Consider the following 25,285-nt stretch of genomic DNA (forward strand, 5'->3'; position numbering starts at 1 on the left):
GGGGAGGAGGAGGGGGAGGAGGAGGATTAAGTTCGAGGATGCTCTCCCCTACCGTCTTCCATGGTAAATGTTTTGACACATCCTAGTCCTGAGCATGAGAAGTTAAGACAAGGCCTTGTGTCCCTTTTCATCAAATCACCTTGGCAGATCTGAAGAGCAGTCACCTTTCAGTACAATGTGTGGCTGCCAATGCCAGACTTTCTGGCAAACTTCTTCATTCAGTTTGACTAAGTCCTCCTTGATAGAAGGTTCTTCCTCCTTTAGTTAGGTATCACTAAACTTTGATGTAATTTCATTTGTATAAAGTAGAAAACTTGTAACTTAAGTTCAAGAACGTTTTGTTCCTTCCTTCAGCATCAGCCTTGATTGACAGTGTCCACTGTTTCTGTTATGTTGTGGCATTGTTCCATCCCCCCTCCAGAACTTCAAACTGGCTATGGTTCTTACATTTGGTAGAATTACAGCCAAGAAACTGTAGTAGCTTATTCATTTATATTTTCCTTCTGCTTTAAACACAGTGGTTTTGTTTTACATGTACCAAAAGAAAAAAGAAAAAAAAATTCTTCCTGTAAGAGATAGGTAAAGGGATTGGAAATATAGCTCATCAGTCAAGAGTGTTAGTGGACTTGAGTTCAGTTCCCAGCACCCACATGGAACAACTCCCAACTCTCTAGAACTTCAGCTCTGTAGAATTTAACATTCTTTTCTGACCAGCATGGGAATACACACCACAAAAATAAACAACTCCAAAACCCAAAGCGCATCTTTAAAGAGGTTATAAACCACTTAATAAACTGTGCTATCTAGTTTTGTTCCTGGAAAGTTCTCTTTCCTGGTTGTCCTGTTGCTACTAACCATATATCCTCTCAGCTCCAGCTTGCTGTCTTGCAGTCCTAACAGGATGACTGATGGTTGCACAGTATGTCTGGTAGTGCTTGTGTTGGGGATTGGTTCTAATGCTTTGTCTTAATTGGGCTCCCAGAATCACACTGGAACCTGCAGGGACAGATGCTAAAGAATGCCTGCCCCTTGCCGGGCAGTGGTGGCGCACGCCTTTAATCCCAGCACTTGGGAGGCAGAGGCAGGTGGATCTCTGAGTTGAAGGCCAGCCTGGTCTACAGAGTGAGTTCCAGGACAGCCAGGGATACACAGAGAAACCCTGTCTCAAAACAAACAAACAAACAAAACAAAAACAAAAACAAAAAAACAAGAAAGCCTGCCCCCAATTGGCTGATTTGGGAAGTAAAGTTGCCAATGGCCCATGGCTGGGCAAGCTGAAAGAGTTGGGACTTTTAGATTGCACAAATTAGAACAGAAAGAGAGGAGAATCACCATAACTAGAGGGGAAAGGGTCAGATTTAAGAGCAATGTAGGTGGAAAGGTAATGTGGTCCTGGGGAAGGAGGATGGGGTGGCTCCCCAGAAGGTAATGGGATAACAGAGATGAAATATAGAGTTTAGAAGGTGTTAAGCCAGGAGTACTGGAGGGAAATGTATGCTAGCCATATGTGTGTGTGTGTAGGGGGGGGGGGTTGGAGATTAGAAGTGCCCAGCCATTGAGCTAGTTAAGGCCTATCAAAATTAAGCTGGCATATGTGTGTCTTTCATTCACAAATCCTGAGGGCTCTGGCAGGTGTCAGGAAGGATGACCTGCCGGGAGCATAAAGCAGTTTAACAGATTCACTGCTACATGCTCAGGAGAAGTAATGGTCTTCTGGCTGTTCCCAACTACCCTCTAGAATAGTAAAGGCCATCTGTCCCCTTTCCCACTTTCTCCTCTAGTCTTTCATCCCAGACACTTATAGTCCCTAGAAAGTACTTGGTTCTCTTTCACCCCCAGACATACTCATCTCGGCATGGTCCATTCCATCCCTCTCTTTCTTCCTTTGCTGGTAGTAAACCCATCCTCTGTCTTTTAACAAACATCACAGACTTCAGCGATTCTCTCCTAGTGTAGAGAAAATCACATCTGTAAAATGAGACTTTTAAGTTAGTCTCAATCTGGAAAGGACTGTCTAGCGGCACAGCTTAGGGGAAATGTGTGCTAGATTGGGAAGAAAAGGAATGAGAGGTAAACTTTATGGTAGCTTTGAATGTGCTAATTGCTTGGTTTTAGACTGTGTTGAATGGAACCTAATATTAAAATATCCAACGTACAATATTTGAATGAGCAGAATTCGGTCCTCTGCCTATCTCAGCAAGCTTTTCTTCATCCTCTGCTTTTGGTTACAGTGTATCCCTGTAGATACAGGAACTGAAATATACCATTTTCTCCTCTTGCTTGACTCATTTTACGTAAATAGCAAATTCCCCATGACCTAGTCTGGTAAAATAGAAAATGCATTATTATATTTTGAGAACAAACTTTAAAGTTAGTGAGGTATTCTTTGGCTACTGACCTGGTTATAGCGTAGTCTGGGGCCTGGACAGCATGTCAGGAAGGAGAAAGAGGATCTCTTACAAGAGCAGAGGCTTGAGAGTTGAGTTTTCAGGTCACAGATACCGACATCATCCCCATAGTTAGTAAAATACACTAGCTGCATCTGAAGGTTAATCCAGTGATAATTTAAGGGAATTGTATTCAGCTATTATAGATTCAAAAGAATACTATAATATATTTTCTGATCAAGAATACTTTGGAGAATAAATGCTAATGTAATAATTCCAGACACAGTACTCTGTATTCTGAAACTTCTTTGTAGTGTTCAATAGGAAAATTTAGGAGCAATCAGAGCTTGGAAAAAAATTAATCACACTTACAAAATGTTTTATTATGTAATGATAATATGTAAACCAGTGTGTGGCCCTTGGGCGTGTGTGTGCATGCGTGTGTGTGTGTGTGTGTGTGTGTACATATATGTACACCTGGTGATCATTAATCTATGAACAGAAATAGAAGAAAAGGCATGAGGAACAAGTAATCTACCTAATAAAATTCTGAGTAAAGTATATGAGAGAAAGGATTATAAGGATAAGTTGAGCTAATTGACATCACTTTTGCCTTAAGTAAGCTAATTTAATTAAATAATGGACAGTTCATTTTTCATTAGCTGTGTCATGTGGTTGAGCTTGAACTTGAAGAAGGTGACACTGTTGTGGCACATAGGATAGACTGCAGTGGAAAGAGTTCTTGCTTACAACAGCCCACTGAAGTGTTGGTGAGGTTCTGAGCTACTGGAGACTAACTGGGGAAGAGAAAATAGTAAAAGAAGTGTTGTGCAGATGCGATACTGCCTGAATATAATCTTAGACCTCCAAAAATAGGGACTTAAAGGTGGCTCTCAGGACCCAGCTTAGTCATTTGGGAAAATATCTTTACAAATTACATGGGAGGATTTGGAAGAAGGAAAGGGAAGGGTAAATGATGTGATTATAATTCCCCAAAATATTTTTTAAATAAGATACCCTAAATGAAAACGTAAAATAATAAACCTAGAGAAGAAAAACCTGGGAGTAGTAGGATGGCCGTTTGTAATGACACAGCCCTGTAACCCCAGAAGTTGGGAGGCAGTGGCAGGAAGAGCTCAAATTCAAGCCCGGCTTTGATTGCATAACAAGTCGGGGGTCTTTAGTCTACCACAACAGCTCATATTTATTAGTTGATTTAAAAAAATACTCTAATATCTGTTTTTAACTGCTGAAACAACATGGCTGTATGTTTGTTATTCATCCTCTCCTTGCTATCTTACCCCTGAAGAGCCACGGTCTTTAAAGGACTCTTCAAACTCACGTGCTTAGTCTGGGACATGGGTCTTCATTCAGATGTCACAGCAGACTCTAACCGAGAGCATGACTCAAGTAGAATTTGGCTTCAGTTGCTTCCTTTTTACAGCATTTGTTGGCAGTTTTCAAGTCTCTCTCATACCTGACCACAGACCAGCTATTTAGTAAAATAAAAAGAAGCATTAGCATATTCCTTATTTGCAAGAGGTTTTTATCCTTTCAAGATAGGCAGAGTTTATCTCCAGCAAGTGCTTCCTAATGCTTTAATAGAAGATAGGGCATATTAAGGGCATAGAGCCCTTTAAACAGAATAACAAAGATACCTAATGAACACAAATAATAAATTCTGGGAAAGAAATGAGAGTGTAGTGTTGCTAAGATAGAATATGAGGAGGCAAATGCTGGGGTGCTAGTACATGTGACTCACCACCTTAGAAAGGAGCCATCTTTGAAACCAGAGTGTTGGCTTCATAGAGAGAATGAGTTTTGAGTAAGACTTAGAAGAACTAAATTTGAATAAGTAGAGAGGTAAGAGTCCTGCTCAATTTAGAATGGAGTTATGTTTTCTCAAGAAGGTAATCATTTAATTAAAAATAGTCTTCAGTGGCACCTATTACAGAGCCTGAGATAATACAGCTGCAACAAGCCTGCAGCAACACAGTGCTAGGAGCATGCTTAGCAAGTTGTTTCCTTCCATGGTGCCTGCACTTCATTTTCTCTCTTCTGATGTATGTGTGCCCTTTGGAGCATTAGAAAAGAGTGTTCATTTTACAGATGAAGGTCTCATCTCATTGTCAGGGAGTAGCACTCACCTTACCCAGGTTTTGTTTGGGGAAAAATGGAAAACAGGTGTTTCCCTTCTGACATGGAAACCCAAAGTGAACAAAAGTTAGGAAAGCCCCATTTAGTAATGGCAGGTGGTACTTTTTACAAGTATATCCACATCTAGGGAACACCTAAGCTGGTAGAAATAATTAGGGAATTTCCTTTTCTAAATTTGAAAGATAAGTCTGTTCTATCAACTGTTCCTTACTGAATAATTTAAACTTTTTGGAGACGACTCCATAAAGATAGATTTTATTTAATGTAATTTACATAGTACATAGGAAGGTGCTTAGCCATACAGCAATGGCCAATGTTCTAAACACAACTATAAAATCAGTAATAAAATATAAGATCATAATTTTATGCATATAAATTCAAGGGATCTTTTTTTTTTTTTTGGTTTTTTGAGACAGGGTTTCTCTGTATATCCCTGGCTGTCCTGGAACTCACTCTGTAGACCAGGCTGGCCTCGAACTCAGAAATTCACCTGCCTCTTCAAGGGATCTTTATGATTAAGATGGCTTTTGAAAACTGTTATGAATAAATGTCATTCTTCTCATTCTTACTTCTGAAGCAGTGCTACTTAGCTGATACTGTCTAGCCTCAATATTACCATATGAGGAATTGCCACACAATGTTCTTTTGCTTGATTTTAAATCTATATCTTACTGTGTAGCCAGTCTAGCTTTGAACTTGCAACTCTCCTGCCTCAGCCTTCTAATGGGACCGTGAGTATGCTCTATCACATGTGCCTATCCTCTTGGCTTTTGACATGTACATCTTTGTAAACTGCTCTGATTCAGCTTTGTGGTATTTGTTTACCTTCAGCATAATTCTGCTGTCTCCCTCACTTCCATCAGTGACACTGGTATCCCTTCTCATTCCTCAGTTCTAGTTTCTAGTATTTCACAGTTGACATGTACTTGTATCCCAACTTGTGGTGTGAAGAATAGTCAGTATATCATTCATCAGATACTATGTCAGATACTTACACATTAGACTATACTATGGATATTCTCTGATTGATTATCCAAAGATTTTTACTAGTTCCTGCCATTGTTGCTAGATTGTAATTAACCTTATCACTATATCACATAAGCACACTTGTCAGCCTCTTTGGTACTGACTTTCACAGTGTTAAACATGCTAACCAAAGACAGTTAAGTTAACCAAAGACACATTTCCTAGTGGTGGGTAGTAGAAGTTTCTAGATCTACCCTGCAGAGCTGGCTAAGGTAGGTACAGGTGGAAAGAGCCTTGCATACACCTTTACTTCACACAATAGACCTGCTGTAAAGAAAAGTCATTCTCTATTCCAGTCACAAATCTTAGGGTCCATGTGTTATCATATTGTCTGATCCAAAAATTACACTCAGAGTAAATGATAGTTGGTCAGAGCTTAAATTTCCCTTTAAGAATGGGGAAAGGGAGTTTAGCTATTTGTCTTTGAAAGAGTATGATATGAAAAATAAATCTTGAACATTTGTGCTCTTTTTCCTTCCTAAATTTTTATTCTCTACCTTGTGCTTTCCCTTTGAGGGCACCCAAAGCAGAAGGAGTCAAGCCACTGAAGACGTCCTCTTGATCCTTAGGTTATTCCTGTCCCTTAGTACAATCAAACCCTCATGTGGTATGTAAAGCTTAGCCATTCTCAGGGTCACTTCACTGCTCATACCTCACTATGCATAAGCTTTTCTTTGGGTGTTTTAGTAAATACCCATTTCTGTAGGGTGATGCCACTCAAATGTATTGTCTTAATAGAAGAACTCACACAAGGCCCTCAGTCTTCTTTTCTTCTCCCCTGTCTTCCTTCCATCTCCAGACTGTGCAGTGCACATGCAACATGGAGCCTGAATGGTTTATGTTTGACTTACACAGTGATAGGGTTGATTATTTCTGAATACATGTGGATAAGTGCCACCTCTCCATTAGATTTCACTTGAAACATTTCCTTTTGTATCAATTTCTTTTTGTCTTTTCCTGTAGACATCCATGTTTACCATTCTTTGTATCTGGACTACTCTGAATACCAGCTTATAGCAGAAAGTTAGAAGGTAAAATAAAGGGCTGCTTTGAGAGCTTTACAAAGATGTAGTTTATCTTGAATAAAAATATTATTTACAGTATTAGGGAATGTCTAGAATATTATAATTTTGAGCCAATATCATCTATCTAACTGTTCTTCCTATTTAATTATTGCTAGGATGAATTGTGCCTTACAGCAAGATAAATATGAGGTTAGAAGCCAGAATTAGGGAACTGTGTCTGGGTTTAGAGTACCAAAGGCCAATAATAGGCCATTCCCATCAAGCCAAAATAAACACAAGGTAGAAGTCAAGAGAAGTTACAGGTCAGAGCAAGGTAAGCAACCTAGGGAGCAATAGGAACATCAAGGGCTCAGGGAAGCAGGGAAATCTGGAACCCTAGCATCCAAGACTAAGAGATGTGTGGGTATTAGAGATGAGGTCACATTGTAAGAAAGGAAGCTGAAAGGAAGCAAGAAGGCTGCATTGTGGCGGCTCAGTATCCTTAGGAAGTAATGGATTGGTGGGAGTCAACACAAGACAACTGCACAATAGACAGGACTTGGACACAAATTAACTCCCTTTGCTTTTCTTAGAATTTTTATTTAATTTAATAGTTTTTTTTTTTTTTTAATTTTTAAGAGCATCACTAGAGTTACAGAACCAAGCAGACAGTGCACAGTTCACATTTCCTACACTCACGCACTAGTTCCCCTGTTTTTAAGGAGATCATTGAGAGGGCATAAAGTTAAAGTAGATGAGCTATTGCTACTAATGTTCATTTCCATTAGGGCTTATTCTGCTGGGCATTTTGAATTTTATGTTAGCTGAAATTCACCACTTTAACATTGTTTAGTATGAAGTTTGCTGGCATTAAGTATGTTCACACTGCGCAGTTGACACCACCACTTTTTCAGCATCCCAAACAGAAATCTGATACTGGTTAAATAGTAACTAGTTACTGATACTGGTTAAATAGTAAATAGTAATTCTTCACCCCTTCCTCATTGGTTTCCACTAAATTACTTCCTGCCTGGATGTATTTGATTCAGCCTAATGTATACAAGGGCATGCTCCACACTGGCTTAAATGTTTATCCACCACCTATTATCACAAGTTCGTGCATTACCAAGGCTAGGTTGTTTTCCAGTTGGTACCACATTTTTTTCAAGCATTCATCTGGTGGATCTTTGAGTTTCTACTTTTCAGTTATCATGTGAATCAGTTAGTCATGTCTGTCCATTTGAGTTCATTCTTCAATTCTTCTGTGCATGTGTCCAGAACTAGAATTGTTGAGTAAAATAGCTTTGACAACTGCATGGTGTATAATATCGTAAAGAATGTTTCCACTTACTTTAAAACTCACTCTTGACCTGTTTCTCTTTTTCTCACATACTCCTCTGCTTAGCTTCAAGTATATTCTTTTTGTAGATATCTTATATTCCTCTAATCCAAAACTTTCAGGTAAAGTTGAGTTAGTCAGTCCCGTTGATCAAGTGAGTCAGAAGGCCATTCATTATTTTATAAATTACTGTTAGTCCTCAGGACCTTGAGATTTTGAAGGTTATATGCATAGTTACTATAGGTAACTACACATTTAGAAAGTATGGGTTTCAAGTAAAGTGTTTTGCAGGCTTAAAGTGTGGTACATTCCTTATCATCCACATGTTCTTTTAAGTACCTGTGCTATATGCCAAGGCCTAGCCTAGATACTTATGTAGGGATTAAAGAGTCCATTCAGGGGGCTGGTGAGATGGTTCAGTGGGCAGGAGCATTGACTGTTCTTCTGAAGGTCGTGAGTTCAAATCTCAGCAACCACATGGTGGCTAACAACCACCCATAATGAAATCTGATGCCCTTTTCTGGTAGTCCAAAGACAGCTACAGTGTACTCATTTATAATAATAAATAAAATAAATCTTTAAAAAAAATAAAGAGTCTATTCAAGTGTTTTTGGAGTTTCTACCTTTTCTATCACCAAAGTCCTTTTGATGGGTATCCCTTTGAGTCATGGATTTCAAGAGATCCTGCTTACTACCATTGCAAAGCTTCTTCGAAACATTGAACCACCATGAATAATTGACATCCTGGTTGTCTAAAGATGAATATTTTCCTTGCAACATGACTCTTCAGTGAGGCTACTGTGTGACTTGTTGCTCTGTCCAGTCCTGTCATCACAGCTGGGCCAGACCTGTTGGCTGGTCTACACACTTGCTCTACATTGCAGTTTCTCTGTCCTCTTGGGTATGCTGACTGGGTCTTTTCCACTTCGTTGCCTTTGCAGTAGTGGCCATCAGTGTGTACAGAACACTGCACTAGCAAGGAAGATAAGGAACACTACTCGTCCTGCATCTTGGGAATTGTGGCCTTTAGAGCTGGGGTCTCCATGCTTTTCCTGTTGTTCACAGCATATTAATTGTATTTTGTTGATTTGTCTATATATGTGCTGTACATAATGTCAGCGTTTGCATTGGTAATGAAACCTAACCTTTTCTCTTTCCTGGATAAAAGTTAATTATAAAAAGTAGCTACATGATTTTGTGTATATTCTCAGTTATGTGCAACGTACCTTAGATACCTCTGCTGGGAAAGTTAACATTTTTTTTTTTTCCTGAATGAAATCGAGAGATGGTGCTAGGAGTTCCAGTGATGAGTAGATTTAGTTAGGGAATGCTCTAGCATCTGTTCCTCCATTTTCCCAATTCATCTGCTACCCAAACACAAAAGTCCTATGTGTGTTTGGAATCGAAATAGTATATCCTGAAAATAGGGGTTTTTAAAGAACACTCGGTAGATTTTTAGTTTTACAAGATGAAAAGTCCTAGAGAACTGTTTTTATAATAATGTGAACATATTTAATACCAATTGTGTTAGCTTTCTGGTATATAACATAGTATCTGAAACAGTCAACCTTTGATAAGAAGTTTATTTTGGTTCTTGGTTTCAGAGGCCTCAGTCCATGGTCACTTGACACTGTCTATTGCTTTGGGTCAGTGGTAGTACAGTATATTATGACTGAAACACATAGAAGGGGAGGCTGATTTACCTCATGGCAGCCAGGGGGCAAAGAGAAAGATGGGGATGGGCTCAGATTCCCTTTAAGGGTACTCTTCCAAGCCCCCCAGATAACTTAGCTTTCTTCCACTAGATTCTACATTATAAACGTTAGACCTCACTACAGCACCACACTAGGCAAACTTTTGTGTTGCTGGCCTGTGAGGGACACTCAGAATTGGAACTGTAGCACTAATGAGGTGTGTGTGCTTAATGAAGGCTAAGATGGATTGCTGGTGGCTCTCCTGTCTTGCTGCCCTGTCTAGTGTAGGGAGTAAACTTTTCTTTCTGTTGCAAAAACAAGGGTGGCAAGATGATAATTTTATGTTATGTGGAGTTTTTTTTCTTCTAACATAAAGAATCCGATCTTACCTACTCTTTGCCTGTAACTTATTTCTTTTAAAACCTAAGTACCAGCCCATAACCAGACTGCCACTGTCTGTGATCCTGTGTAAAGAGTCCATGTGGTGTCTGTCTGACCTTCAAACTTTCTACTGTTTTGCTGAGTCCTTTAAGCACTTTATTTAGTCTGTTAACCTCCACTACCAGAAAAATGGAATTTTGACTTGTACCGTAAACCAAGTAAAACCTATGACCAGCAGTCTACTGGAGCTCCTTTAGTGGCACAGACTTGAAGAGGAGCCTTTAATGATGCCCTGCCTGCCATGTTGCTGTTTGGGGTCCAGGAAGGCAGATAAACAGCAGACAGAAGAATAGCCTGAATTGCATTTGATATTTCCCATTTCCAATGCCTGGGTGTAAATGAGAGATGAGCATTTCAATGTGGATGATCTGGCTGGGCTCCTCAGCTGAATGGCTGCGCATATACCATAAACACTGTGAAGAAGCAGCCATGGAAACACTTGTTTTCTTGTTGAGCTAAATTTACTCTGGGTTGAATATTAACACAGCTCCTGGCAGGACTTTAAAAGCAAAAATAGCTTAAGCGTGATTCACTCTGAGTCACTGCTGGTGCTGGGCTGCCTAATGCTTGACATTGAACAAGTTGGCAGCCTGCATTGCTACATTTTTTTCTAGGAACTCTGAACACATTTCATTCTTGTGAATTTGCTTGTGCAATGATATTAAATAGAGTAATATGTTTACTTTGTTTCTAAGTCAAATGAATTTGAGAATGGCAAAACTAAAGTATTTTTCTTGGGCTTTCTGGAAAAGCAAGCTTCTTAGAATTCTGTGGTTACTACAACAGTTTATTTTATAGGAGAATAGTAAAATATGGAAATTTTAGTTTAGACACTGGGGCTTCTGGAAGTAAAAAAGCCTGGTAGTACTAGTAAGCAGGATTCATTAATCTTCTCTCATTAGCAGACAAGGTGATTGTGCCGTTCACAAAGCTCTCTCCTTTCTTTTCTTAGCGAGGGAGGGAGGCAAGCGATACTGCAGCTCCCTGTACACTCAGCTGGGAGTTTAACTTAGGAAGTGCTTGCTTTAGTTGAGATTATATAATGGGAAGTTCGTGGGCTTTGAAAGGCAGACCAGACCCACCCAGGGGATCTTTGTTGGCTCTTTAAAGGCCTCACATGCCTTTTCCTGAGTAAACCAAAGTAGCTGGTAAATCGTGAGTAGCCTGTTGGCTGACTGTGGGAAAACCTAGGACTGATCAGCTTGTCTCACCCGCGATCACCCAGGGCTCAGTCTAGAGTGCTATATGAGAATGGTTTTCCCTTGATGTTGCAATTTCTATTTTAACATGTTTTTGTTTAGCTTTTGGAGTTGCCTAACAGTATAATTTCAATTGAGGTTTAGTTTCAGCTCTTCTAATTTTTTTTTTCTAATTTAAAAGACACTATCATTTTGTCTTAGAATTTCAATGACTTATATAAAAAAAAGGTTTTCCTGTGACTGTCTTAAAACCAAAAGGAGCCTAGCCTAAGTTTTGATAGTATTTTGAAATTATTTTACCATAAAGTCGTACATTAGAAGATGCAACTCTAGTAGAAAATTTCAACATAGTTGCATAAATCGTGTTTCATATTACAGCTTGTTCTCTGCTTGACTTCACTGAAATTAATAAAAGAGCCCTTTCAGAAGGGTCTGCTGACTTAGCTTGGGTTGTTTAAGAACTTACTCATAGCATATCCTGTGTTGCTAAGTTTTCAAAGTCAGCCATCTAAACCACACCCAAAACCCTTTCAGAGGCTTGAAATCTCTTTATTCAGATTTCTTCCCTATAAAGATTGGGGAACTTCTGGATTCCAGGAGATGGGTGAGGACTGCACAGGGGCTAGTTCTTGGAGGTTCAGGTGCTCCTGAGTCTTAGGTATAATACACAGTACAGTTCCTTAATCTGCAGTCAGAGATCCCTTACAGCTGGCTTTCTGACTCCAGCCTTGTGGCTGCCAGGAATAGCCCTGAGGTCTTTTGTATAAAAAGGATGCTATCCATGCCTTGGAGCTAGGGAAGGGAATATGGGTTTTTACCATAACATTCTCCTGACCCATGGTTATGCATAGTCTGCTGATAGCTGCATTTTGGTGAATTTTTGATACATCTTTAAAGTGAGTGTAACAGGGTTTAGGTAAATAAGCCTTTTCAGATTGTAAACTAAAAAGATTAGCCTAGTTGAGTCTCAGCCTAACCCAGTAGTACTCTGTTACTGCAGATCAGACACATCTCTCTCCCTCATCCTCTTCCTCTGCCCCCAACTACCTACCGTGTGTGTGTTTTGTATGTTTTGTGTAGAAAAGGTTTAAGGTGTAAGAGTTCAGGCAGGATCCCTATAAAAAGGATTTGTTATACACTTCTTAAATCTGGGTTTTACAGACCGGGTAACTGCTCAGTTTATTTGGTCTGTGCGGTTCCATTTTTCTGCTTCTGTTCATTTATGTAGTGGTCATTTATTTAACCCTTACTATGTCAGAAATTAAGATTTTTTTTAAAAGTCAGTGCATTAACTTAGAAGACAGTCAAACAAATTATTAAATTATTTATATGTTTTAAAAGGCCAGTTACAACCATGTCATAATTTTGTTCTAGTAACTATTTCCAAATGTTTCTAATTTTCAAAAAAAAAAAAATGACTATTTCTGCAAGCATATTGTAACTATTTGGATAGGACTTTAGAGTCTACAATGTGGAATGACTAAGTCAATCTAATTGACATGCTTAGCACTTCATCTACTTTCTAATGGTGAAAACATCCAAAATCTACTTACAAACTTTGATTATGCTTCCTCATCCCATTACATATTCCACTCTGACAATACACACACTTTTGGTAAATTGTAGTCTTGACTACCTTGAAGTCAACTTTTTTAGATCTTACACAGAAATGAATCTGCTGTCTTTATCTTTCAGTACTGATTTAAATGCCCTCTAGGCTCATCCATGTTGCTGCAAATGACAGGCTTTCTTCTTTTTGAGACTGGATAGTATTTCAGGTTCTTGTGCTTATTCTCTCTCTCTCTCTCTCTCTCTCTCTCTCTCTCTCTCTCTCTCTCTCTCTCTCTCTCTCTCGTGTGTGTGTGTGTATGTGTGAGAGAGAGAGAGATGAGAGAGAAAGAGAGAGGAGGGAGAGAGAGTGTCTATTTGAAGATACTTATGTAGCTTGATATGCTGGCTATTACAGATAATGTTGTATTGAACCTGGGAAGACAGTTGACCCTGATTTTTATTCCTTTGGCTATTTTTTCATAGAGATGAGATTGCTGGGTCATATATAGAAATTCTACCTTTGGACCTGTTTTATTCTTTTAGGAAGCTCCCTGCTGTCTTCTGTAATGACTGTACTAGGTCTCACTCCTATGAACAGTGTGCAGGAGTATCATTTGACCCACATGCTCATAAATACTGGCTACTTTTTGCCTTTGATAGTGGCTGCTTTAAGTGGAGCAAGGTGATATCTTCTCGTGGTTTGCATTTCTGTTGTGCTGTTTTCTTGCTCATTCCTGTGTCTTATGAGAAACATTGATTTGAGTCTTTTGTCCATTTGTTACTGAAGGTAAAAACCTTTATTATAAATGCTTCAATTGGTGAAGTGTATTTGCACCATTTTTTTCTATGTGTTATGGGTATTTCTCCTACATGTATGTTTGTGTACTATTTGAATGCCTGATATGCACAAAGTTCAGAAGAAGGCTTCCCCAGAAGAGTTGGAGTCTTTGAAACTGGAGTTACAGATGGTTGTGAGCTGCCATGTAGGTTCAGGGAATCAAATATGGGTCCTCTGGAAGAACAGCTAGTGCTCTTCACCACTGAGCCATCTCTGCAGGCCCATATTTACATAGTTAATGCTAAAATGCTATAACTAGGGACGCACAGACTTCACTCCTACCCTGGCCCTTACAGACTACCACCCATTTCTCAACAGATAAAAGTTAGTTATTTTTAATATTTAAATTACTTTAAAAATACTTTCAGCTTAATGACTTTCCTTGTTCTACTTCCAGGCCAAGGGGCCGTTTACCTTCCTTATCCCCAGTTCCTTCTACTGTCTAGCCTTCCTCTAGCACCCTTCCTTCTTAGTTCTCCTTGTAAGTCTCTCTTCCCTTTGCAACTCTACTGACCACTATACCATCATACAAGATTGACTTCCTGGTTTTCATAAATGAGTCATAAGGTGATAAGTATTTGTCTTTATGTGTCCTTGTTTGATTCAGCCTAAAGATCTACCCACATTGTGCAAATGACAGGATTTTATTTGTTACATGGTTAAGAACTATTCCACTGTTGTTTCCTGGTACTGAGAACTGAACCCAGGACTTACTCATGCACTGTAAATGCCCTCTCCACTGAGCTGTGCCCTCAGCTTCCCTTGCACAATTTTATTTTAGTTTCATTTTACTTACTTACTTACTTACTTACTTACAGACAGAGTTTCTGTACATGATTACTGGCTGTCCTGTATTCACTATGTATACAGACCACGCTGACCTTGAACTCACAGAATTCTGCTTGCCTCTGCCTCCCAGGTGCTGGGATTCAAAGCAAGTAAAACAGGCTGGTTCCATCCAGAGAGGTAAATAGTGTGATTTACCTCACAGGCAGCATGTCATTTTCCTCCATTTGTAATAAAACAAGTCAGGTTGTATTACACATTGGGCTTTGTCACTTGAAGAGGCTTAGGGGGCCAGTTTCAGGAAGCAAATTAGCCAAAGGAAAGGTTTGCCTCCATGAACAGCAGTGGTCCTCTGTCTACTGTTGGATTATTTTAAGTTCTCTAAGAACTTCTTTCCATCCTGAGTCTCTCGCCTCCAACCCAGGCATTCTTCTGGTAGTCTATACAACTAACCAGCCAGCCTAGCTGTTGTTCTAGTAGTCTGCACTACTAACCAGCCAGCCCAGCTGTTCTGGTAGTCTATGCCACTAAGCAACTATTGAGATTCTGCTGTTTAACCTGGCTTACTATCAGCTGTCAGGATTCCAGAGAGCTACTGAAGAGGTGGAGAAGGGGAAGTCAGTTCTGAGAAGGACAAGGCATCCCCTAGGGTAGTCCATCCCCAGCAACATGTTACTGGGTCACCTTTCAGAAAAAAATGTTTGTTTTATTTAGCAAGGGATTCACTTTTCATTTCTCAGTTTGATTTCCAAGAAAAATTTTACATGGTAGCAAGTTAAACTTATTTGCTTAGTAAAAGTATCTGACATTTTATTTTCTCTATCAGGGAGTGTAGCTTTTGACAGTTGTACACAAATCATCATAGTGTTTCTGAAGGCATTTCCAGATCATTACTGTTTTTTTATTTTTCAAGTAATAATTTCCAAAAGATGAGTTTTGATAGACTTTTCATTAACTGCTATATCCTGTGGTTTTGGTGTTGTCTATATATATAGCATGTCCAAGTATATCTGGGCCCAAATATTCAATTTTTATGTCTACAAAAAATGAATAATTTAGAATCGAGAGTTTTGTCCTGGGTTTTTTTCTTGGCATGTTAAGTTGACCTGCTGGAAACTGAGATAATGCACTCTGGAAACATGTTCCTGCCCAAAGGCCTCCTGTGAAGAGAGCTCAGATTTTGTGACCCAGTTGGTCTGCGGATTTACTTTCAAATATACCCAGTCCTAGAGCTTTAAAAGAACATTTTCAAAACTACCAGGAAAGGAAGATCAGTGGCTGTGGGTTTGCCTTCACGTGGAGAGTGTGTAAGTAAAGGTGGGGGCAGAGCACAGAAGGCATGAATGCCACAGCTGCTATCCGGCCCTGTGCCCCCCATCCCCAGATAGATAGCCCAGGTCAGCTGAGGTCTCAGTATGGGAGCCGAGAGGTCAGGCTGGGCTTTGAAGACCACCCTTGCTTCATACTTAATGAGGTCTCAAGCAAGGACTGTGTTTGTCCAGAGGCTTGGGAGAAAAGTTTTAAAATGAAGATGGTGGGGACATGGCTGCAAGAGAAATGGGGAAGCAGAGATCGGGGAGTAAATTTGGAAGAGAGGAGGAAGAAATCTCTTCCTCCTTGACGTCTGGCTGTTGTTTGTTTTCTCTTAGCTTCTTCCTCTCTTCACTGCTCTCAGGCCTGCTCCCTCCTCCCTCATTTCTGTTTCCTCCTCAACCCTATCCTCCTATCTGTCAAAGCTTCCTTTAATGACCCCACTCCATTTACAGAGGACTGTGCCAGAGAATGCCACACACAGCCATGTTCTGTAGAGGATGGAGTAACTAAGGATACTTCCAACAGCCTAACCCGACTTTCAAGTTAGAGTGAGCCCCTCTGATCTGGCATGTCCATCCTTAAAATGGAGTGAGAGTGGAGGATTAGTTTACAGATTTGAGTCACAAACTGGAAGCAGTCCCCAGATATGTGAGAAAAGGGCCTGCCATGTCATTGCCAGTGTGGTAGAAGGGCCTTTGCTTTGCTTCGCTTCGCTTTGCTCTGTTACATTGATGTTTTGAAATAGGGTTTTGATAGCCATCCTAGGCTGCCCTTAAACCCACAGTAATTCTCTGGTTCCACATAGTGCCAAGATGACTGGTATGTACCAAGTAACACCATGCCTGCTGTGGTAGACATTTGATAAAAGGGTATTCGTTGTTGCTTCCTTGGACAATAATGAGTGTGGACATGCTCCCCAGTCTGTAAGCATGGAGGCTGTCGCTCAGAGAGGTAATCACACAGTCACACAGCAGGCAGAGCTAGATTCCAGCAGCTCACCCAGTCCAGAGCTGCCAGCTTACCCACAGACATCTCTCCACACCACTTTCTCCTTAGAACTAGGACCACTTGTATTAGTCCTTGTCTGTGCCACAGCTTTAGCTCCACATTTCAGACATTTCACTATGTTGGCACAGGTGAAAGAAGCCTCTGCTTCGCTACCAAACTCTTTGATACTTTCAAATCCCAGTAAGTTTTAATCAGATCTTTCTTGAATTACTTTTGTGACTATAAGATGTCTATTATAAAAAATTCAGGGCTGGCGAGATGGCTTAGAGGATAAGAGCACTGACTGCTCTTCCGAAGGTCCTGAGTTCAAATCTCAACAACCACATGGTGGCTCACAACCATCTGTACTGAGATCTGATGCCCTCTTCTGGGGTGTCTGAAGATAGCTACTATGTACCAATATATACAAAATAAATAAAATCTTAAAAAAAAAATAAAAATAAAATTCAGCTAAGAAAAGAAGGCAAAAAGATACCTGTAATCTCTGACTTAAAAATAGCAATGTTGCCTGGCAGTGGTGGCACATGCCTTTAATCTCAGCCCCTGGGAGGCAGAGGCAGGTGGATTTCTGAGTTCAAGGACAGCCAAGGCTACGCAGAGAAACCCTGTCTTGAAAAACCAAGAAAAAAAAAGACATAGCAATGTTAAATTAACTTCTTTAAGTCATTTTGATAATTTTAAAACAATATCTTGTTTTATGCATTGAGTCTTAAGTGTCAAACATTGCAAAATTTTTAGATAATTTTTGTTGTTTTACTTATTGTTAAAATTAAATAAAATCAATAATATTTTTAGATTTTTTTCTAAAAGTTATTTCAAAGCTTGACATAAGTAATTGTTACTTTACGTTGGTAAAATTTTATTCCTTTTGGAAATTTTTTTATTAAATATTTATATACTCAAACAGTTGACATTTATGATATCCTTTCAGTGCAGTTACCGAGAATAAAACTAAGAAAAGCATGGCTCCTGCCTTGGCAATGCTTACAGTTCAGTGCAGGTAATGTATAACAAGTATGGAAGTAAAGTGGCAAGCAGTGTACACAAAGGGTATATGATAAGAGTTTTGAGCAAAGAATGAAGGGAATACTTACTGGACACATTGACATTTGAGCCAGGCCTCAAAGCCTGGATAGGATTTCATGGGAGAAAGCTAGAAAGGGCATCCGAGGCTAAGGAAATGGTGTATATAATCAGCCAGAGAGCTGAGAGCATGTGTTATCTTTGTCAGTCATGGGGCACATCTAAGGGAGCAACAGGCCAGTTGTAGCAGGTGACCTACAGCATGATTACCAATCAGTATGTACCTGGCTCCATGCTAAGCTCCCTCTTTTATATAATCTTTGAGGTCACCCAACAGTCTTTTGAGCTGTTCACATTTCCACTCACAGGTGGAGACAGAAGCTCAGAAGCCAAAGTCAGAAAGCTTCTCTGAGGCAGGCCCAAAACCCAAGCCTAGATCTAAAGCCCATGCTTGCTTTGCTCCTTGGTGAATGCTGTTATTTAACTAGTTAGAGCCCCATTTCTTACCCTGCACAAAAGTCAACTGCAGATGGATCACAGCTGTTAATATGACAAATGCTAAGCCTGTTAGAGGGGAAAGTGGGGAAAACACTTGAAGATACAGGAGTGAGCAAGGACTTTCTGAATGGGACTTCAGTCGCTCAGGAAATAAAGCCAGCAGTGGGAAGTAAAGAGCTTCTGCACAGCAAAAGAAAGTTGACCAGGAGACATCCTACTGGGTGGAGACAGCTGTTGTTAGCGCTCTATCTTATAGAAGACTAAAAGCCAGAATATTTCAAAAGCTCAAAACAAAACAAGAAAATCAAAAGACAAAAAACAAACCAAACAAAGAAACCAAACAGCCCAATCAACAAATGGGCTGATGAAATTAACAAACAGCTCTCAAAAGAGGAAGGACAAATGTCCACTAAACATGAAAAGGGGAAAAAAGTTACTTCACTGGCTACCAGAGAATTGTACATCAAAACTGCATCTTCCCCAGTCAGAATGGCAGTCATTAAGAAAATAAATAACAAATGCTGGCAAAGGGACAAAGGGAACCCTTATTCACGGCTGGTAGGAATATAAACTTGTCCAGCCTCTGTAGAAGTGAGCGTGGTTGTTTCTCAACACTAACCGATCTTCCCTGTGGTTCAGCCATATCACCCGAGCATGTTTACTCAGAAGGCTCCTACTTTTTTCAAAATCAAACCTGGAATAGCACAATGCTTTTGGTCATGTAAAAGAAGCACATTTTGATCATTTGGTGCTGGACTATAGCTCAGTGACCAGGACAATTGTGTAGCATGGGTTGGGTTCAGTTCCCAACACTGAAATGTGGGTGTGTAGAGAGGGAGGGAGGGAGAGACAATGAATAGTTGAATATTTTATTCTTTTTTCTAATGAATTTTCTTGTGTATGCATTCTACCAATAATGAGAATTAGAATGTGGAGAGGATCTGACAGGAGGGAAGGAGTGAAAACAAGTCAGCTTTGGTTTGAAGCAGTCTGTGTTTGAGGCACCCACAGAAGTGCTTCTGTTTGAAGATGCTTTATATAAAGCTAGGGGTGCTGGGAGGATTTCAGGGTGCTAGTGGCCTCAAACCTCTGTTCTAGCAAGAGCTTCTCCTCAGACTAGTGCAGTGTTTTCTCTCTAGTTCTACTTTCTCTGTCTAGGCATTTACGGTTTAAAAAGCCTGGATCCAAAAAAATCAAGAGTCTCCTTTCTGTTATAGTTAGTTATATATCTTTAGTTTCTAGAACATTCTATTGTTTGATTATCCTTGGTGATCTAAATTAAAATAGACTGGTGTGTAAGCTCAGTGGAAGACCACTTGCTTAGCACATGTATGCCTCTAAGGCTGATTCCACATGAAAACCTGGTGATGCTGGAAACTACTTCAGTTACCTGATCTGACTCTTAGAACAGTGTTATCAACTCCAACTCCAAATGTAGCTTTCAGGCAGAGTTGTGTTAAGTATCAGAATGTCTTTTGGGGTGGGTATGAGTGTGTGTGTGTGTGTGTGTGTGTGTGTGTGTGTGTGTGTGTGTGTGTTTTGTCTTTTGAAACAGTGAGGCTGACCTGCGTCCACCTCTCAAGTGCTGGGATTCCAAGTACAGCTCAGAATATCTTGGTACTTTCCCAAAAATGTAACTCTCCTTTTCTCCTGGCCAGCCCTCCCCTAACAAGTTTAGAGGCTCCTTAATTCTATAAAGACAGAAATCTTAGCATTTCTTTTTCCTCTCTCTCCCTTCTTCTCTCTGTTTCTTACTGTTGGTTTCCTTCCCCTCCCTTAACTCCTCCCCTTGTCTGTCTTTCCTTCCTTCCTTCCTCCCTCCCTCCCTCCTTCCCTTCCTCTTTCTTTCTTTCTTTCTTTCTTTCTTTCTTTCTTTCTTTCTTTCTTTCCCTCTTTCCTTCTTTCAGACTGGCTACAACTTCAAAGCACAGGGACAGATGTCTGCCACCGCGTTGGCCCAAAGAGTACCATTTTTTTTAAATTGCAGCCAGTTGAGTCTTCTGTCATTGAAAATCAAGTCCTGTTTCCCCTTGGGAAAATGAGTATAAGAACAACTATAGCTCTTCTAGCTCATAGAAATCTAAACAACTGTCTTGCTTTTGTTTGTTTTTTTTGTCCTTATATAAATATTGAATGTCTGATGAATAATATGACTATTCTAAGCTGCTCATTAACACTTTTTCTTTACTTTTATTAAGCAATGAAGAAAAGACAAAGAAATGGCCAGTCTAGATCAAATTCATAAATTGAATCTTAGTACAGTAGGGCAAAATGCTCTGAAACAAGGACATAAAACTACAAACATTCCCCCAATGGAGGAATAGGCAAAACAAAATCAAGGCCTATATCTGCTGGATCTTATCTGCCATCTTTCTTAGAGAGCCAAGGGCAACAAGTACAATTATTAATTCTAGTAGAGGAATCCACATTTACTAACTGGTCACTGAGCATTTACCCAGTAGATCAACAGATCTGGATCACCATCAAAATTTTGAGACTTTGAAATAAAGGATTAAGCATTGAACAGAATCATGATTTAAACTAGTGATTGATTACAAATTAGAACATCTTAGAGTTTCAGATATAGTTCATTGAAGGCTCTGAACTCCATAGCACAGAAAAAAATTACATCTGATCTTGCATTTAATATGTACTGTCCTGACCATTAACTTTTTAAGGTATTATTTATAGAATCTTTGAGAGGATAGATGTATAGAACTATTCCATAGAATAAAACTGTAGTCTGGGATAGAGGTATGAATCATAGGATATGTTAGGAAAAGATACTCATTTATGGTCTGTAGGCAGTCACAAGTGATCTGATCCTGAGGTCCCAAGCCACATGGTAAAGGTTTGGCAGAGGAATGATAGTCTACATCATTCATGTTGCTGTCCTGTGGTTTGACCAGCACAAAACAAAACTGCGTTTTAGGAACAGTTCTTAATCTATGTGAGCTCTTCTCCTTCATTGTTGGTAAGCTATCAGAGACCAGCTGTTTATTCACAGCCTAGTTCAGAAACCATGTTCCCTTTGTGTTGCTGCAGGACTCCCATCAGTTTCCTCGTTGCATGTTTGTACCCTGAGTCAAAGCTCACTCACAGCTAATCAGTGTAAGAAGCTGTGTGTGGCCAGCATTTTGTTAAAGGAGAAAAGACAAGCTGCACTCTAGCCAAACCCAGTGCTGTGTTGTGCATCAGAGTGTGATCTCATAAAATTTCAGCCTTGCTTCTCTGTAGTGTAGCTCTCATGATAGAATTACCAACTGTGGCTGTTGCCTCTGCAGTGCTGTGCACTGCAGACAAAAGGAGCACATTTTTTCCTCTATTTCTAACACCTAGGACTGACTGACTTAGCATAAAGAAGGTGTTGAATAAGTGCCAGAGAAATAAATAAATGCACTAAACTGTGTGTTTCTTCTTTACAAATCAGCACGTTACCCACTGTTTCCTTCAGTATGATCATGAAGATCAACTGAGCTAATGGAATTGGAAGTACTGTGTATAAACATAGCACATGGAAGGATTATTGTCTGCTCTAAAGTTCGTTATTGTCCAGCAAGTAAGTGTCACAAACTCTTGACAGCTCAATGTTTTGATTACACATTTAGGTCAGTACTATTAATAACCCTGTGATGTTCCTTATTAGGTACAGAGTTGCATGTGCCCATTTTTATTATGGAGGATTTCAAACACACAATCAAGGCACAGTAGCATGTGTCCTTTATCTCCATAGTCAGCAGTTCACAATTCATAGACAGGTCTTCATCATCTGCACCTCTCACATCTTCTTTTGCTACATTGCAGAGATGTGTTCTTGCTGCTCTGCTCCTACCTTCTACTTTAAAGTATTATGTGTAGAAATATTCTTAACATTCTTTAAAGAAAGTAGTCTTGGGCTGGTGAAATGGCTCATAGGGAAGGGCACTTACCGCCAAGCCTGACAGCCTTGGTTTTGATCTCCAGGACTTATCTGATGGAAGGAAAGAACTGACTCCTACAACTTGTCCTCTGATCTCTTCACATGTTCTGTAGTACCTATGTACAATGGTACCCACGTCCATCCCTTCTCCCTACACACTTACACACACACTTACACACACACACACACACACACACACACACACACACAAATAAATGTAATACAATTTTCAAAGTTCATTCATTGATAGTTTAGACTGAAAGACTATTGGTGAATTAAGTTATGTTCTCTTACAGGAACTAGCAGGTACATGAGATTCTCTGGTGATCGTGACCAGCTGCATTGTAAAAAGACTCTCCAGAGTTGTAACTAATTCTGGAGTCAGTGATGCAGTTGCCATCCCTGTAATCTTCTAGAAGAGTGTGACCTTACAGAAAAGTACAGGGCCTGCAGTGTGGTGGTAACTTCCATGTCATAGTTCTTGAGCTTTTTGATGTCTGGAATTCTTTACCACTTTAATGGCCTCTGTCTGTAGTTCTGAGAAGATAGATTTTCTCATTTTCTATGCAAGCTAGTCCTAAGCATTCCTGTTATATCCTGTTACTCCCTTGTATCATCTCTAGTTTCCTTTAACTGGTTACAAAACTCTTAGTAGGATTCACATTTTATGTTGTGACTCTGTTAAATCCTCTTTATCATGATCTTGGTACAAATTGGAGTTAGCATGAACCAGATGGGCTTGTTTAGTATTGATTGGTTGGTTGATTGATTGATTGATTGTGGTACTGGGGATGCTTTGGTTGCTAAGCAACCACTTTATGTAGCTTTTCAGGTACCATTTCCATTTCCTCCCTATTGTCTACTCCTTGCCTCCTTCCTGTCTTCTCGTTTCAACTCTGCTAGTCACACAGTTGCACAGTCACACAGTTGCACAGTCCTACTTTTCCTCAGAAGCTTTACCCAATAATTTCTATTTTCTGGTCTATTTTTATTGTGGGCATTTTCCCTTTGAGATAAAGTGTTAATTTGCTTTTTCCTAGATATAGAAGTAATATACTTTGAGGAGTGGTGTTTTGAGCCTCACTGTGTAATTCAGGCAGTCCTGGAACTCACTCTGTAGACCAGACTTGCCTCAAACTCAGAGAACTGCCTGCCTCAGCCTCCCAAGTGCTGGGATTAAAGGTATGTGCTACTGCACCCTCCACTATGCATTTTTAACTGGATATTATACAGAATATTTCAAAGTGGAATTTCCCAAATCCAGTTCATAAATGCAGCGACTGCTGTGTGTTCTCCTCATCTCCTGTTCATCTCCTCATCTTGTTATCCCAGCTCGCAGTCCTCCCTGCTCAAGCGTACAGGAACCTTCATGCAAAGATGTCTTGCTATTTAAAATCAAATCACATTCCCACTCTTATTTTGGGAAAGTAAGAATTTTTTTTTTTAAAGAAAGAGAACATGCAGAGGAAGAAAGCTGCTTTTACCCTAAGGACATTCAGGCAGATGTTGACTTCTGTGCCTGGGATAAGACTGTACAGAAAGCTGGCAAAGGATTACCATAGAATTCAGGTCAGGCATATAGGGTGTTAGAAGCAAAGAATCTGTGAGTGCTAGAACTTTTCTATTTATTGACCTGATAGTAGCTGTATAAATTGTTCTCTTTTAAACTAAATAAATATTTTTGTATACTTTTCTGTATATATTTACTATCTTTATTATTATAATTAACAATACATAATTCAATGTAAAAGTTAGCAAAAATATGGATATAATGTGAGCTATTTTATGTATTTTATATAAATGATAAATTTATGTTTCTATAGGTGGGGTGTGTAGTATATGAATAATGTGCATTTATATAAGTATATAAATTTTGTTTATATTTACATAAAAATATGTTTATGCTACATGTACCTAGAAAAATACCTAGAACTAATGATCTACCAATGGAAGCTGTTCTTGAAACTCTAAAGGAGAAAGAAAGACTCTTCTTTGTTGTATTCCACTTTAAATAGTCATGACTATTTACTACTTTTTAGAATCTGGTTTTTAAAAAGTTAGATTTTCTATCTCTACCCCTATATAGAAAGTATTCCTTCCCCCACCATGTGGCACAGTACTCTTTTTTCTTTTTTCTTCCTTCCTTTCTTTTAAATAACTGTCTCTTCTTTGTTAGACTCTAGGCCTTTCAAAGGACTGAGACAATGACATGTTTATCTCTGTATTTCTTGTACCTGCTAATTCCTAGTACTTGATTGAAGAACTGTAAATACTAGTGAAACATGAATGAATGAATGATTGAATGAATGAACGAACGAACCTGAAGAGGACAAAGACACCCACACAATAAGCATCCTCTTAGAACACTTTGAGTGTTATATTGCTTTGGCACAGCAGTGGTAATAAAACTGACACAGGAAAAACTGTTTGCTTTGGATTTAACCAGCACTTTATGGAACTGTAGGCAATGCAGAGTCCACCCTGTGGTTAACCCTCTTTCTCCCAGAATACAGTGAACTGAAAGTACGCACTGGAAATGATTGAACTGAGAAGTGAATACCTAATAGATTGCAGAGAGATGATATGGTATGGGCTTAGTTGGTTGTTTTTTGCTGATGCTTATATATGTGGTGCAGGCACTCTGCCAGGCAACCATCTCATCAGCTGTGCAACGAAGTGATCTTATGAGACATTGTGTCACTGTGAGTGGCGAAATTTGACTATACTCTAACTGAAGATGTTAACATCTGAAACACACACGTACACTCAGTCACATGTATGTAAAGAGTTCATCAGAGGAGTGCTTACTATCTCCAAACTGAGAACAAAGAAAGGCTGTTAATTGAAGAGCTCTTAACAGCATGGCCAGACCATCAGCACCTACCAGGTTAAGGGAAGCATTCAGTTGTCCAGGCCGGTGCATATCCCTGTTTCCAAGAGCCTTGTGCCATGCATGCACTGTAATTCTTCATGATTCATTGCACTTGCTTTGCTTCTATGCATACCAAGCCTTGCTCTGGTTATTTGCCTTCCCAGGAAGATAGCACCCCACAACTGATACAGATGGACCCAATTCTCCTATTGTTCATTATAAATTAATA

At 39.5% G+C, this 25,285-nt stretch overlaps 1 protein-coding gene across 4 annotated transcripts in view; it reads left to right on the plus strand.

The window, feature by feature from the left end:
- Nsmce2 (NSE2 (MMS21) homolog, SMC5-SMC6 complex SUMO ligase) overlaps window positions 1–25,285 on the plus strand; it is a 222,794-nt gene that overhangs the window by 90,288 nt on the left and 107,221 nt on the right. The gene's annotated exons all lie outside the window — the stretch shown is intronic.

This window comes from Mastomys coucha, unplaced genomic scaffold (assembly GCF_008632895.1).
Source record: "Mastomys coucha isolate ucsf_1 unplaced genomic scaffold, UCSF_Mcou_1 pScaffold7, whole genome shotgun sequence".
NCBI classification, from domain to species: domain Eukaryota; kingdom Metazoa; phylum Chordata; class Mammalia; order Rodentia; family Muridae; genus Mastomys; species Mastomys coucha.